This window comes from Hordeum vulgare, chromosome 3H (genome assembly GCF_904849725.1).
Source record: "Hordeum vulgare subsp. vulgare chromosome 3H, MorexV3_pseudomolecules_assembly, whole genome shotgun sequence".
In the NCBI taxonomy this organism is placed as follows: Eukaryota; Viridiplantae; Streptophyta; class Magnoliopsida; order Poales; family Poaceae; genus Hordeum; species Hordeum vulgare.
The window spans coordinates 132,658,132-132,672,975 of NC_058520.1; the positions used below are offsets into that span (position 1 = coordinate 132,658,132).

At 42.6% G+C, this 14,844-nt stretch overlaps 1 pseudogene; it reads left to right on the forward strand.

The window, feature by feature from the left end:
• The window catches only part of LOC123441572, a 57,052-nt pseudogene extending 44,428 nt beyond the window's left edge, over positions 1-12,624 (forward strand).
• Positions 12,625-14,844: the final 2,220 nt, after the last annotated feature.

Sequence of the window (14,844 nt, forward strand, 5' to 3'; positions counted from 1 at the left end):
AGTTGGAGCTTTAGAATAATCCTTTGTCCTAGCAGGGTATGGTGGTTTCTCAGTGTAGGCACAAGGAACAACAGGATCACTAAAAGCAATGACTTTCTCCTCAACTAGATTGGTTTTGACTATGTTGCTTTCTAGAGGAGGATGATACTTAAACCACTTATCTCTGGGAAGATCAACATGGGCAACAAAAGATTCACATAGAGAAGCTACTATCTCAGAGTCAAGTCCATACTTAGCGCTAAAATCTCTAGAAGTGTTTGTCTCAACAAAAGATTTAACGCAATCAAACTAGAAATTCATAACTGATTCCTTACCTTCCTCCAGCTCCCAATATTCAGAGTTACGTTTGATTCTTTCCAATAAATTCCACTTGTGGTCAATATCCTTCTTCATAAAAGAACCGGTACAAGAAGTGTCAAGCATGGTACGATCTTCATGAGAAAGTCGAGCATAAAAGTTTTGAGTGATGATTTCTCTCGAGAGCTCATGATTGGGGTATGAATATAGCATTGATGTAAGCCTCCCCCAAGCTTGAGCTATGATTTCCCTGTCACGAGGCCAAAAGTTATAAATAAAGTTCCGATCACGATGTACTAAATCCATAGGATAAAACTTTTGATGAAATTCCAATTTCAACCGATTGTAGTCCCATGATCCAGTATCATCACATAGCCTATACCATGTCAATGCCTTATCCTTCAAAGATAAAGGAAAGACTTTCTTCTTTATCTAATCCTCGGGCAAACCTGCAAGCTTAAATAGACCACAAACTTCATCTACATAGATCAGATGTAAGTCTGGATATGAAGATCCATCTCGTGTAAAAGGATTAGCCAGCAGTTTCTCAAGCATATCCGAAGGAATTTCATAAAAGATATTTTCAGTAGGTACCTCAGGTTGAGGAACAACTCCTCGTGCTTCCGTTCGTGGTGAAGATACCCCGAACAAACTCCTCAAAGGAACAGTTTCCATAGTGACAAGTGAAAAAAAAATTCAGCACAGTATATAAATGTTTCCTTACCAATTTCCACTTACCAAAGGCACTTCACTCCCCGGCAACGGCGCCAGAAAAGAGTCTTGATGACCTAAAAGTATATAGGATCAATTGTAGTCCTTTCGATAAGTAAGAGTGTTGAACCCAACGAGGAGCAGAAGGCTCTCGTAAACAGTTTTCAGCAAAGTAATAACTGCAAGCACTGAAAGTAGCGGTAACAAGTGAAGGTGTAGTGAGGTGAAACGTAGCAAGCGCAAAGTAACATGTAACAAGTAGTAGCAACGGTGCAGCAAGTGGCCCAATCCCTTTTGCAGCAAGGGACAAGCCTGAACAATGTCTTATAGGAGGAAAAACGCTCCCGAGGACACACGGGAATTTCTGTCATGCTAGTTTCATCATGTTCATATGATTCGCGTTCGTTACTTTGATAGTCTGATATGTGGGTGGACCGGCGCTTGGGTACTTCCCTTACTTGGACAAGCATCCCACTTATGACTAACCCCTCTCGCAAGCATCTGCAACTACGAAAGAAGAATTAAGACAACGTCTAACCATAGCATTAAACTAGTGGATCCAAATCGGCCCCTTACGAAACAACGCATAGACTGGGGTTTAAGCTTCTGTCACTCCAGCAACCCATCATCTACTTACTACTCCCCAATGCCTTCCTCTAGGCCCAAGTATGGTGAAGTGTTATGTAGTCGATGTTCACATAACACCACTAGAGGAAAACACAACATACAAGATATCAAAATACCGAACGAATATCAAATTCACATGACTATTATCAGCATGACTTATCCCATGTCCTCAGGAACAAAAGTAACTACTCACAAAGCATAATCATAATCATGATCAGAGGTGTAATGAATAGCATCAAGGATCTGAACATAAACTCTTCCACCAAGTATTCCAACTAGCATCAACTACAAAGAGTAATCAACACTACTAGTAACCTTACAAGTACCAATCGGAGTCGTGAGACGGAGATTGGTTACAAGAGATGAACTAGGGATTGGAGAGGAGATGGTGCTAATGAAGATGTTGATGAAGATGCCTCCCCTCCGACGAGACGAGTGTTGGTGATGATGATGGCGATGATTTCCCCCTCTGGGAGGGAAGTTTCCCCGGCCGGATCGTCCTGCCGGAGCTCTAGATTGGATCTGCTCAAGTTCCGCCTCGTGGCGGCGGCGAAACCATGAAAAAGCTCACCATTGATTTTTTCTGGAACGAAACCCTTCATATAGAAAAAGAGGGGGGGGGGCAGTGGGCCGTCAGGGAACCCACAAGCATGCCAGCCGCAACCAGGGGGGTGGTGGTGCCTACCAGGCTTGTGGCGCCCTGGTAGCTCCCCTCTGGTACTTCTTTCGCCCAGTATTTTTTACATAATCCCAAAAAGTTCCACGTAAATTTTCAGGGCATTTGGAGCTGTGCAGAATAGTGGACTAAGATTTGCTCCTTTTCGAGTCCATAATCCCAGCTGCCTGAATTCCCCCTCTTCAAATAAACCTTGCAAAATAAGAGAGAAAAGGCATAAATATGGTACCACAAAGTAATATAACAGCCCATAAAGCAATAAATATCAACATGAAAGCATGATGCAAAATGGACGTATCAGGCATCCCCAAGCTTAGGATTTTTGGTGTCCTTGAATTTGGCTTGGGATGTGTTGGGCATCCCCAAGCTTGAGCTGTTTCCACTCTTTATCCCATTGTCCATGAGAACATCACCCAAAACTCGAAAACTTCACAACACGAAATTTAAACAGAAACTCGTGATATCATTAGCATAAGAAAACAAACTACCACCTCTTTAGGTACTGTAGAAAACTTTATTTCTATTTATATTGTTGTTCTATTATTGTATTCTCACTTTTCCATGGCTAGTACCCCATGATACTATCCATAGTTTCATCAAATTAAGCAATCAACACCCCAAAAAAACAGAATCTGTCAAAAATAGACCAGTCTGTAGCAATCTGTATACTTCGTATACTTCTGGTATCTCAATTTTTTTGAACAATTATGACAATTTGGGAATTTGGCATATCGACCAGAAGCAAAAAGAATCAACTCAAAAGCTCTTTCTGGATAGGAATTAAAAATAATTTCGTGAGCGCATAGTTTCTGTCTTTTCCAGCAAGATCAAACAACCATCACCAAAACTAGTCATAAAGGTTTTACTTGGCACAAACACAAAAAGAAACAGAAAAAAATCATAACAAAATTATTACGGTGTGGACACAACAAAACAGAATGCAAAAAGCAAATATAAATTCATTGGGTTGCCTCCCAACAAGCGCTATTGTTTAACGCCCTTAGCTAGGCATAAGGCGACAGAATCACGTATCGTCGTCTTTGGTACTCAAACCATAAGTAGCCCTCATCATGGATTCATAAGGCAATCTTATTTTCTTTCTAGGAAAATGTTCCATGCCCTTCTTTAATGGAAATTGAAATCTAATATTCCCTTCCTTCATATCGATGACAACACCAATAGTCCTTAGGAAAGGTCTACCAAGAATGATAGGACATGTCGGATTGCAATCAATATCAAGCACAATGAAATCTACGGTTACATAGTTCCTATTTGCAATAATAAGAACATCACTGAGCCTTCCCATAGGTTTCTTAACAGTAGAATCTGCAAGATGCAAATTAAGAGAGCACTCATCAATCTCATTGAAGCCTAGAACATCACATAAAGACTTTGGAATAGCGGAAACAACAGCACCCAAATCTCACATAGCATTGCATTCATAGTTTTTGATCTTGATTTTGATAGTAGTTTCCCAATCATCATGAAGTTTTCTAGGAATAGAAACTTCCAATTCAAGTTTCTCTTCAAGATATTTCATCATAGCATCGACGATATGATCGGTAAAGGCCTTGTTTTGGCTATAAGGATGTGGAGAGTTTAGCATGAATTGCATCAAGGAAATAAATTCAATCAAAGAGAAACTATCATAATTGAATTCCTTGAAATCCAAAGTAGTAATTTCATTACTACTCAAAGTTTTGATATCCTCTACTCCACTTTCAATGCTTTTAGCATCAAGATAGATAGACCTTGAATCATTGGGGCGTTTCTCAACCAAAGTGGATTCATATCCAGCCCCATCATCGTTAGGTTTGACATTAAAAACATGGATTCAATGGGAGTCACACCAAACACTCTAAGATCTTCGTGATTCTCATCACGAGAACACGCCTTTTTAAGCCATTCATGTCTAGCACGAATTTGGGTGGTTCTTTCTTTACTCTCATTCATGGAAACACGCATACCTTTCAAAGTTTCATCCATATTGATCTTGGGAGGAGCACATCTCGATTTCAAAGCATCAATATCAAGAGACATTCTATCAACGGTCCTAGCCAAGTCATCAATTTTGAGCAGTTTTTCTTCTATGGATGCACTTAAAATCTTTTGCGAGTTGATAAACTCTTTAATATTACTCTCTAGACCAGAGGGTAATTTATTGTAATTTCCATGAGCATTCTTGTAGGAGTTGCCAAAGTTATTAGAGGGATTCCTAGGAAAAGGCCTAGGAATATAGTTACCTCTAAAAGAATTGTTGTTGCCAAAATTATTCCTACCAACAAAATTAACATCCAAGCTCTCATTGCTACTCAATCAAGGAAGACAAGGGCATATCATTTGGATCTAAAGGAACACCTTTACTAGCAAACAATTTCATTAACTCATCCATCTTAGCACTCAAAGAGTTAATTTCTTCTATATCATGCACTTTTTTACTAGTAGGTGACCTTTCAGTGTGCCATTGAGAATAGTTTGTCATGATATTGTCTAGGAGTTTGGTGGCTTCTCCTAATGTGATTTCCATGAAAGTTCCACCGGAGGTGGAATCAAGGATATTTCTAGAAGCAAAATTCAAACCAGCGTAGAAGATTTGTATAATCATCCAAAGACTCAAGCCATGAGCGGGAGAATTTCTAATCATAAATTTCATTCTCTCCCAAGATTGTGCAACATGTTCATGATCTAGTTGCTTAAAATTCATGATATCATTATGGAGAGAGATAATCTTAGCCGGTGGAAAATACTTGGATATATAAGCATCTTTACACTTGTTCCAAGAATCAATGCTATTTTTGGGTAAAGATGAAAACCAAGTTTTTGCTCGATCTCGCAATGAGAACAGAAATAGCTTCAATTTTATCACATCATTATACACATCTTTCTTCTTTTGCATATCGCATAACTCAGTGAAGGTATTAAGATGGGATGCGGCATCTTCACTAGGAAGGCCAGAAAATTGTTCTTTCATAACAAGATTCAGCAAAGCAGCATTGATTTCATATGATTCCGCACTAGTGGCGGGAGCAATCGGAGTACTAATAAAATCATTATTATTAGTAATTGAGAAGTTACAAAGTTTGTTGTTTTCTGTCATGGTGACTTCAGGAAGCAGACAAGCACACAAGCGAACAGAAAGAAAGAGAAAGAAAAGGGCGAACGAAAAAGGCAAATATTTTTTGTAAATTTTTGGTTTTCAGAAGTGGGGGAGAGGAAAATGTGAGGCAAAAAAAGTAAATGCAAGAGATGAGTTTGCGACAGTTACTTGGATAAGCTTCACTTAGAATAGTCCCCGGTGCCATAAATTGACACGTTGGAGGAAGACTATTCTTGACCTGATGCTCCCCAATAACGGCGCCAGAAATTCTTCTTGCTACCTCTTGAGCTTGCGTTTGTTTTTCCCTTGAAGAGGAAAGCGTGATGCATCCCAGTAACAGTAAGTATTTCCCTCAGTTTGAGAACCAAGGTATCAATCCAGTAGGAGTATCAAGGCAAGTCTCCAAAGTACCTGCGCAAAAATAGCAAACTTGCACCGAACGCTACAAAGGGGTTGTCAATCCCTTCATGATGGATTGCAAGATGAGATCTGAAGGCGGAAAGTGCAACAAAGTAAAAGTGTAGGGCTGAAAATATGACGTGAAGTAGACCCGGGGGCCATAGTGTTCACTAGAGGCTTCTCTCATGGTAGAAAATATTACGGTGGGTGAACGAATTACTGTCGAGCAATTGATAGAACCGCGCAAAGTCATGACGATATCTAAGGCAATGATCATACATATAGGCATCATGACAAGTAGACCGATACTTTCTGCATCTACTACTATTACTCCACACATCGACCGCTATCCAGCATGCACTACTAGGAAAAGGGCTATAGATGATATAGATACTAATGGCGCACCACACAAGCAGTGCGCCACTACTATATAATAGTGGCGCACCATGTGAGGTGTGCCATTAGTGTGATGGATACTAATGGCGCACCACACACTCGGTGCGCCACTACTATATTTTTTTATTTTTATTTTTTTGCAAAACTACTAATGGCGCACCAGCAGCTGGTGCGCCATTAGTAACCAGGGTTACTAATGGCGCATCTCTTAGTAGTGCGCCACTACTATAATTTTTTTGGGTTTTTTTTCGCAAACTACTAATGGCGCACCACAGCTAGTGCGCCATCAGTAACCAGTGTTACTAATGGCGCATCTGTTGGTGGTGCGCCACTACTTTTTTTTTGCAGAACTATTCATGGCGCACCAGAGGAGGTGCATATGTAGGTGGTGCGCCATTAGTAACCTGGGACCAGCTAGATATTTTGGACAGCCACCTACCACACTCACTTTCCCCACTTTCATTCTCTCCACCTCCTCCTCCAAGCTTGTCTCGGGTGCCTCCTCCTCCTCACCTCATTTTCATCATAGATTCACCCAAATGAAGTGGTTAAATTACCTTTTTTTTATAGGTAAGTAAGGGGAAAGCTTTTATGTTGTAGATTTACTTGTTTCTCCCTCCAACAACGTGAACATGCACTTTTTATGGCCTAGCTAGATCTACGTATGTTTGTGGTGTTGCATATGTTTGTGGTGTTGCATATATGTTTGTGTTTGCAGGTACCGGTATTTGAAATGCGATAGTTGCCAATATTTTCCCGGAATGTTGATTCATTTCCGTTTCGGCGAGAATTTGGCACTATGCATTCTTTTTTGTCCTATTTTTAGGAAAAGTCATGCCAAAAAAATTTTGGTTCTAAAATATCGTTTTGCTCTACCCCGCAGGCGACCATGGTCCGCACGATGACCGAAGGCATCGTGAATAGGTTTTTGAGCTCCGCGAAGGCCGAGATGCTTCAAAAGAACGAGACGGAGATAAGATATCCGTGTCGAAGATGCAAGCTGAAGAGCCTTATGGACCCGGATTTCGTAAAGGTGCGGGACCACCTACTCTTGCGTGGTTTCATGGATGGCTATCGGTGGCAAGGTGATGAAGATGAGTATGAAGTCGTCCATGGGGACCGGGAAAGAAATGAGGAAGGGCATGAGCAAGACAACCGCGACGAGGGCGGGCGAGAAGACGAAGAATCTCCAGGACACAGTCATCATGTAGAATATGCCGGACATGATGATGAGGAAGATGCCGGAGCAGACGAAGGGCATGATCACGAAGATGAAGATGCCGGAGCAGACGACGATGGACCGTCGATGGCCTGGGTGCAGGACCCTCGTATTCAAGAGCTGCTTCTCAAGAAGACGGATAACGCAAGAGCTTGAGATGTACTTCCCGCCCGCATTCTTCGACGTTATGGTGCATCTGCTGGTCCATATCGTGGAGGATATCATCCAACTCGGGCCGACGTTCCTGCACGACATGATGCCGTTCGAAAGGATGAATGGTGTCATCAAAGGATACGTTCGCAACATGTCACGTCCAGAGGGAAGCATAGCCAGGGGCTTTCTGACCGAAGAGTGCATCTCCTACTGCACGAATTATCTAGGCATCAAGAACTCCATTGGTCTGCCCGTCAACAGGCACCTCGGCAGGCTCGCTGGATGGGGTCACCGTGAGGGTCGCCGCGAAATGCATGTCGACTTCGAGGGTCGACTCGCCGACTTTGAAAGAGCAAACCTAGTCGCGCTACAACACATAGACGTGGTCGATCCTTGGGTCGTAGAGCACAAAACCTTTATTGAGAAGACGTACAATGACCGAGGCCAACAGAGGACGGACGGAGATATAATCAAAGAGCACAACTCATGTTTCACGTGTTGGTTCAAGCAGAAGCTTCTGTCGTACCCTTTACATGAGGATTCTTCCGCGGAAGAACAACTCATATTCGCCTTGTCACAGGGCGCCGAGCACAACCTGATGACATATGAGGCGTACGATATCAACGGCTACACATTCTACATCGAGGGAAAGGACATGAAGAGCGATGGTTATCAGAACTCCGGGGTAACGATGGAATCCTGCACCGGTAACGACAAGGACAGATACTACGGAAGGATCGAGGAGATCTGGGAGCTGAGCTACGCTGGAGAGATGGTCCCGATGTTCCGTGTCAGATGGGCCATGAGCGTCATAAAAGAAGACCGGTATTTCACCACCATGATTATACCCGAAGCCAAATCCAAGACCGCGGGCGCAAACTTCACCGCGAAAAATGAGCCATGGGTACTGCCTTCCCAAGTGGACCAATGCTTCTTCATTACCGACCCGCCAAAGCCCAGTCGTGTTGTTGTGAGGAGAGGAAAAAGGAAGATCATCGAAATGGATGGAGTAGCCAATGAGCAAGACTTCGACAAGTACCGCGGCCCGAAGATGGAACATGACGACGATGATGAAGTACCAGCATACACCACAAGAAGAAGCAGGACCACCCTACCTAAAGGACATCCGTTCAAGAGAACTCCATTTACGAAAAATAAGGGCAAGAAGATTGTGAACAAATAGCTAGCTAAGATCGATTGTATTTAAATTGTAGCCTTCATTTCTCGATTGTATTTTGAGATTTTCAAATTTGATGATATTTTTTCATATTCAATATGAAAAAATATTGAATATTCATGCGGACACTCGATCTCGATCCCCTCCATCTCGATCGCTATCACCCCTCGCAAGATCCCCCTCGCCGCCGAGCACCCCACGCACCCTCCTCCGCTCCACCGCCGCCGCCGTCGGCATACTTACCACTGGAACACCTATTCACAAGATTCAACTCCTATTCATAGGCATCTACTTGTTAGGATTACAAAGGTTGAAACCTGATAGCTAGGTATTTTTCATATGACTAAATATGTATTTTTTAAACATAATTAATCAAGTAAGCAAGTACAACATATAATTATGATAATTCGGTATAATTATTTTGGCAAGCTATATAAATAAAATGGCAACTCGGCAAAATACAAATGACATGTACTAGTATGTGATTTTTTTTAACAAGCTACATGAATTAAAGATGGACACAACTAAACACTGGACAACTAAGATGTAAAAATAGTTGACAATTAGTAGTGCCGTCCAAAAAAAAGGAAAAAAAAGATGGACACAACTAAACACTGGACAACTAGTAGTGAATTAAAGATGGACACAACTAAACACAGGACAACTAGTAGTGCCGTCCAAAAAAAGGAAAAAAAGAGGGGGGAAGAGGATTCGAACCCGCCACCTCCTGCTAGGAGGCAAAACCCACGCACCACTGCGCTACTACTTCGGAGGTTAACAACATAGAGAAGGCGCACCTCATATACATGCGCCATTACTATATAAAAAACATTCTAATGGCGCACCGCTCGGGGTGCGCCATTCCTAAGCCGGCTGCCCTCGCGCCCTCATCTCTTCTCTCGCGGCCTCCCCCCTACCCCCTTTCCACACCGCCCAGCAGCGCGCGCCGTCTCCCCGAACCCTAGCTCCGCCGCCGCGGAGGGCCACCACCTACCCGACCTCACCGTCTCGGCCGCCACCTCAAGTCCCCCTGCAAGACCCACGCCGTCCTCGTCCTCTCCACCGCCGGCGCCCCTTCCTCTGCCCCTGCAGCGCAACACCAGTAAATAGCCGATACTCCGCCGTCGCCGCCGTCCCGGACCTGCCCAAGCAGGTCCGCCCCCCTCCATCGCCAACCAGGCGCTCCTCATCCCGCTCGACACCGACCCACTGTGAGGCACACACATCCTGCTCGTAGGAGAGGCCGGTGCTCCACATCGCCTTCCGAATCACCTAACGATTTGGCATTTCCTTTCTGCTGTAAATAATACGTCCGACTATCAACGTTAATCCAGTGAACTGAAGATGAGTTCCATTTTGACAGCTCTTACGTCTTTGGAGAGGATGTGGGTTTCGGCGGCGTCTTCCGCTGCACGACAGGGCTAGCCGAACGATTCGGGAAACAGAGAGTATTCAATACGCCATTGTGTGAACAGGTGCATCTTTACTTGCCGTACCCGCTTAAGTATACGGCAACACTACAGCAAAATGTGAAAGAAAAAAAAAGTGTTTACAGTCTGCTATGCTTGACTACAGACATACATTTGAGTTCACTATGCTGAAGTTCGTATGGCTTAGGTGTAGTAGTGCAGTAAGTCCTTAATTCAGCATTACACGTGTTCTCGGAAAAATTATAAAACCAACACATAACTCTGGAAACAAAAACGATGGACCAGATCTGAATTTTGTACTATTCACAGTCTGATTTATCTTTCCTGATTTGTTTATGAAACTCTACACAAGAGTTGGAGTTGAAATTATGTGTCATGATGTATGTGTATTATCGTTCTGTCATTATTTGTTCTTGGATTATTTTTTCCTGACATTCAGACGTGTTTTGATGCACTTTGGTGCACTTGTATATGCCTTAAATGTGCTTGCGCATGCTATATGCCCTGTTCTGACCAGTGATCAGTTCTTCTCAAACAGGGTATTGCCAGATTTGCTATTGTCTTAGCAGCAATGGTGAGTCAAAGACAAAATTGAAGTTTTCTTGTAAAAATACATTTCAGGTTCCTTGGTTTACCAATAGTAATTTGTTAATAAGTTTTGTGCAAGTACCGCAGTTAGGAAACATACATCTTACTAGTAATTATGATTTATGTCGCTTGAATTTGTGGAGCCTAAAGATTCCTTTGGATGGGAGAATGGATATGTCATATGTAATTTATCATACATCATTAATTCCAGTCAAAATATTTACATGGAACAAAAGCCTTACAATCCACCTTTCACTGGAAAGTAAGGGAACCTTACAATCTTGCGTCACTGAGTAACCTTTTGCAAGTGAAGGAATCACTATTCACTTCTATCATCTTCGCAATGGAAGCCTCATATTATTTTCTTATCTTCAACATGCAGGACAATAGAGCTATTGCTGAAATCCAGTTTGCAGATTATATCTTTCCAGCATTTGATCAGGTATGTCTCTGATTCCATTCAAGATTATTTTACCTACAAGAGTTCTTTCCTGATGGACAGGAGACACTTTTAAATGGTTGCTATATAGACTGCATTATATTACTGTGTTATCTTAGTTGATGGAAGTACCTTGTCTACTTGTTGCCCGAGATTATTGGAGCTTCACTTTCTTAGTGGACTCTGGACTCTGCATTGTCACTGTCGCATTCAGTTATAAAACCATTTTATTTCTTGAACATTGTCAAGTTGACTCAATTTATATAAATTTGATCAATGTCTTGTTCCAACCTGTTCATACTACTTCTGATGCAGATTGTCAACGAAGCCGCTAAATTCAGATACCGAAGTGGAAATGAATTTAACTGTGGAGGTAACCATTTTTCCCTGCAGAAAAAATAACTGTTTCCCATTTTGAAAGGGATCGTTCCATGTCCCATGCTGATTTTCATGTTGTTTAATAGTGAAACATCGTGAAGTTGTCATCCCTTATTTTCTAGGTTTAACAATTCGATCTCCATATGAAGCTGTTGGACATGGTGGTCACTACCATTCAGTCACCAGAGGCTTTCTTCTGCCATGTTCTTGGCCTGAAGGTTAGTCTGTATATCTAACGCCCTCTGCCAATATTTGTAATCAGTTACAGTAAATAGTTAGGATACAAGTGGAAACCACATTGCCTAGTTGACTAAGATTTTTATTTGTAAAATCAGGTAGTATAACAATATCAAGCATCATTTTCTGGTACTCCTGTTTGACGCTCTACGACATTTCTGAAATTGTGTACAGAAATTTATGTTCTTGTTTCGCGAGTACTAAGAAAAATGCTATTTCAGGTTGTCATATCTCGGAGTCCACGTGAGGCCAAGGGACTTTTGCTGGCCAGCATTCGTGACCCAAACCCAGTCATCTTTTTCGAGCCAAAGGTAGAGCAAAAATTTGAAAGAAGTTTCTCAGTTGGTTAAGACTCGTATATATCCATCTGGTATATCCATCTGGTAGAATAAGCGCAAGAGAACAGCTGATGGACAATATTGAATTGATTATTTGGAATGCTCTTACAAGCAGCTTTCCTCTCTTAACAGTGGTTGTATCGTTTGTCTATTGAAGAAGTTCCTGAGGGGGACTATATGCTGCCTTTATCCCAGGCGGAAGTGCGTATATCTCCATCCCGCATATTGTTTTTGTGACGAGGGAACCCAAAAATATTTATGCAATATTTATACTTTAGGTGATCCGCAAAGGAAGTGATATAACACTTGTTGGTTGGGGAGCTCAACTTGTAGTGCTGGAACAAGCATGTGAAGATGGTTCAAAGGTCAGTTATTCATGCTAGTTCTTGTATGTCTCTGTGAATTGGTACTAACGTTTTGTTTGGCTAGTGCATAGAGATGCCGTCGTATGTCGTGTACAAGGGTAAGGTTCCGGGAGTCTACGACGACTGGGAGGAGTGTCGGAGTCAGGTTCACCGATTCGGCGGTAACAGTTACAAAGGGTACACCACAAGGGCAGAGGCGTAAGTTAGATACGCGCGCTATCTAGCGGGAGAGAGGAGGGAGCGTTGGAGGAACCGGATGAAGACCAGTTTCATTGCGATTATGCTCATCGTGATGACCGCAGCTCTCTTCTATGTGATGGTAGTTTAGATGGTCGATATCAACTTGTAATGTGAAGACAAACTCGCTACTCGCGGTCTCGAGACTTGTAATGTTCTAACTTTGTTCGATATTTTAAATTCAGAGACTAATATGATGAATTGTATTCGGAGACAAATCTTCTATTGTATTCGATAAATCTGTTGTTTATATGTTGTGCTATCTATATTCTGTGCAATAATATATTTTGTAATCTATGCAAATATCAGAAAAAATAAAATAAATACCTAATATTCATACTAGTGGCGCATCACTCACCATACTAGTGGCGCATCACTCACCATACTAGTGGCGCATCACTCAGCACACTAGTGCGCCATTAGTAAGCCAGAGCATATGGGTAAATATGGCCCTGGGAGGCATACTAATGGCGCACCATAAGCTATAGTAATGGCGCACCAGGATCTATACTAATGGCGCACCAGGATCTATACTAATGGCGCACCAGGATCTATACTAATAGCGCACCGGGATCTATACTAATGGCGCACTACTTAGTGCGCCATTAGTATACCAGATACTAATGGCGCACCGTGAGCAATACTAATGGCGCACTTCCTGGTGCGCCATTAGTATACCAGATACTAATGGCGCACTTGTGGTGCGCCATTAGTAAAAAAATCTAATGGCGTGATGCTAGTGGCGCACCTATAGTGCGCCATTAGTAGCCAAAATAGGTGTGCCATTAGCAAGCCTTTTCCTAGTAGTGATGCATCTAGTGTATTCAGTTCATAACAAACAGAGTAACACCTTAAGCAAGATGACATGATGTAGAGGGATAGATTCATGCAATATGATATAAACCCCATCTTTTTACCCTTGATGGCAACAACACGATGCGTGCCTCGATACCCCTTCTGTCACTAGGTGAGGACACCGCACGGTATGAACCCAAAACCAATCACTTCTCCCATTGCAAGAATTACAGATCAAGTTAGCCAAACGAAACCCATAACTCGAATAGAATTACAAGGATACGAAATCATGCATATAAGAGATCAGAGGAGACTCAAATAATATTCATAGATAATCTGATCAAAAATATACAATTCATCAGATCTTGACAAAAACACCGCAAAAGAAAGTTACATCGGATAGATCTCCATGAAGATCATGGAGAACTTTGTATTGAAGATCCAAGAGAGAGAAGGCGCCATCTAGCTACTAGCTATGGACCCGAAGGTCTGTGGTGAACTACTCATGCATCATCGGAGAGACAATGGTGTTGATGAAGAAGCCCTGCGTGTCCAAATTCCACTCCGGCAGGGCACCAGAACAGTCCCCGGATGGGATCTTGCGGAGACAGAAGCTTGCGGCGGCGGAAAAGTATTTTCGTGGCTCTCTCCCGTGGTTTGAGATTTTTAGGCAAGTTATAGGCGGAAGAGGTAGGGCAAAGGAACCACGGTGGGCCCACAAGACTACTAGGCGCGCCCCCCAAGCAGCGGCTAGGGGGCTTGTGGCCTCCCCCGGGAGCCTTTGCCTTGGTTCTCAAGTTCCCTGCGTATCTTGTGTTCCGGAAAAAATCTTTTCGGAGGTTTGATTCCGTTTGCACTCCGTTTGATATTCTCCTCTAAAAAAGGTGTAAAACAAGGAAAAAATAGGAACTCGCACTTGGCACTGAGTTAATAAGTTAGTCCCAAAAAGATATAAAATGCATACAGAACATCCAAAGTTTGATAAGATAATAGCATGGAACCATCAAAAATTATAGATACGTTGGAGACGTATCAATCACCAGCCGAAAGGCAATTACTGTAGCAAGTGACCCTATAGTAAGCACCCAATACAACAAACAAAGCTAGAGCAGGGTTTTACGTGCTAAGCGGCCCGAACCAGGGTAAAAGACCTTGCGGGTGTTGATCGTTAGTTCTGCTCTTGGCGCCGCCTCTCTCCCTCCGCCGAACGATCAAGGGATCCTTGGAGGTCCCCATAGGTGTCATTTTCCCGACAGCGATAATCATATATTGGCCATTTCTTACT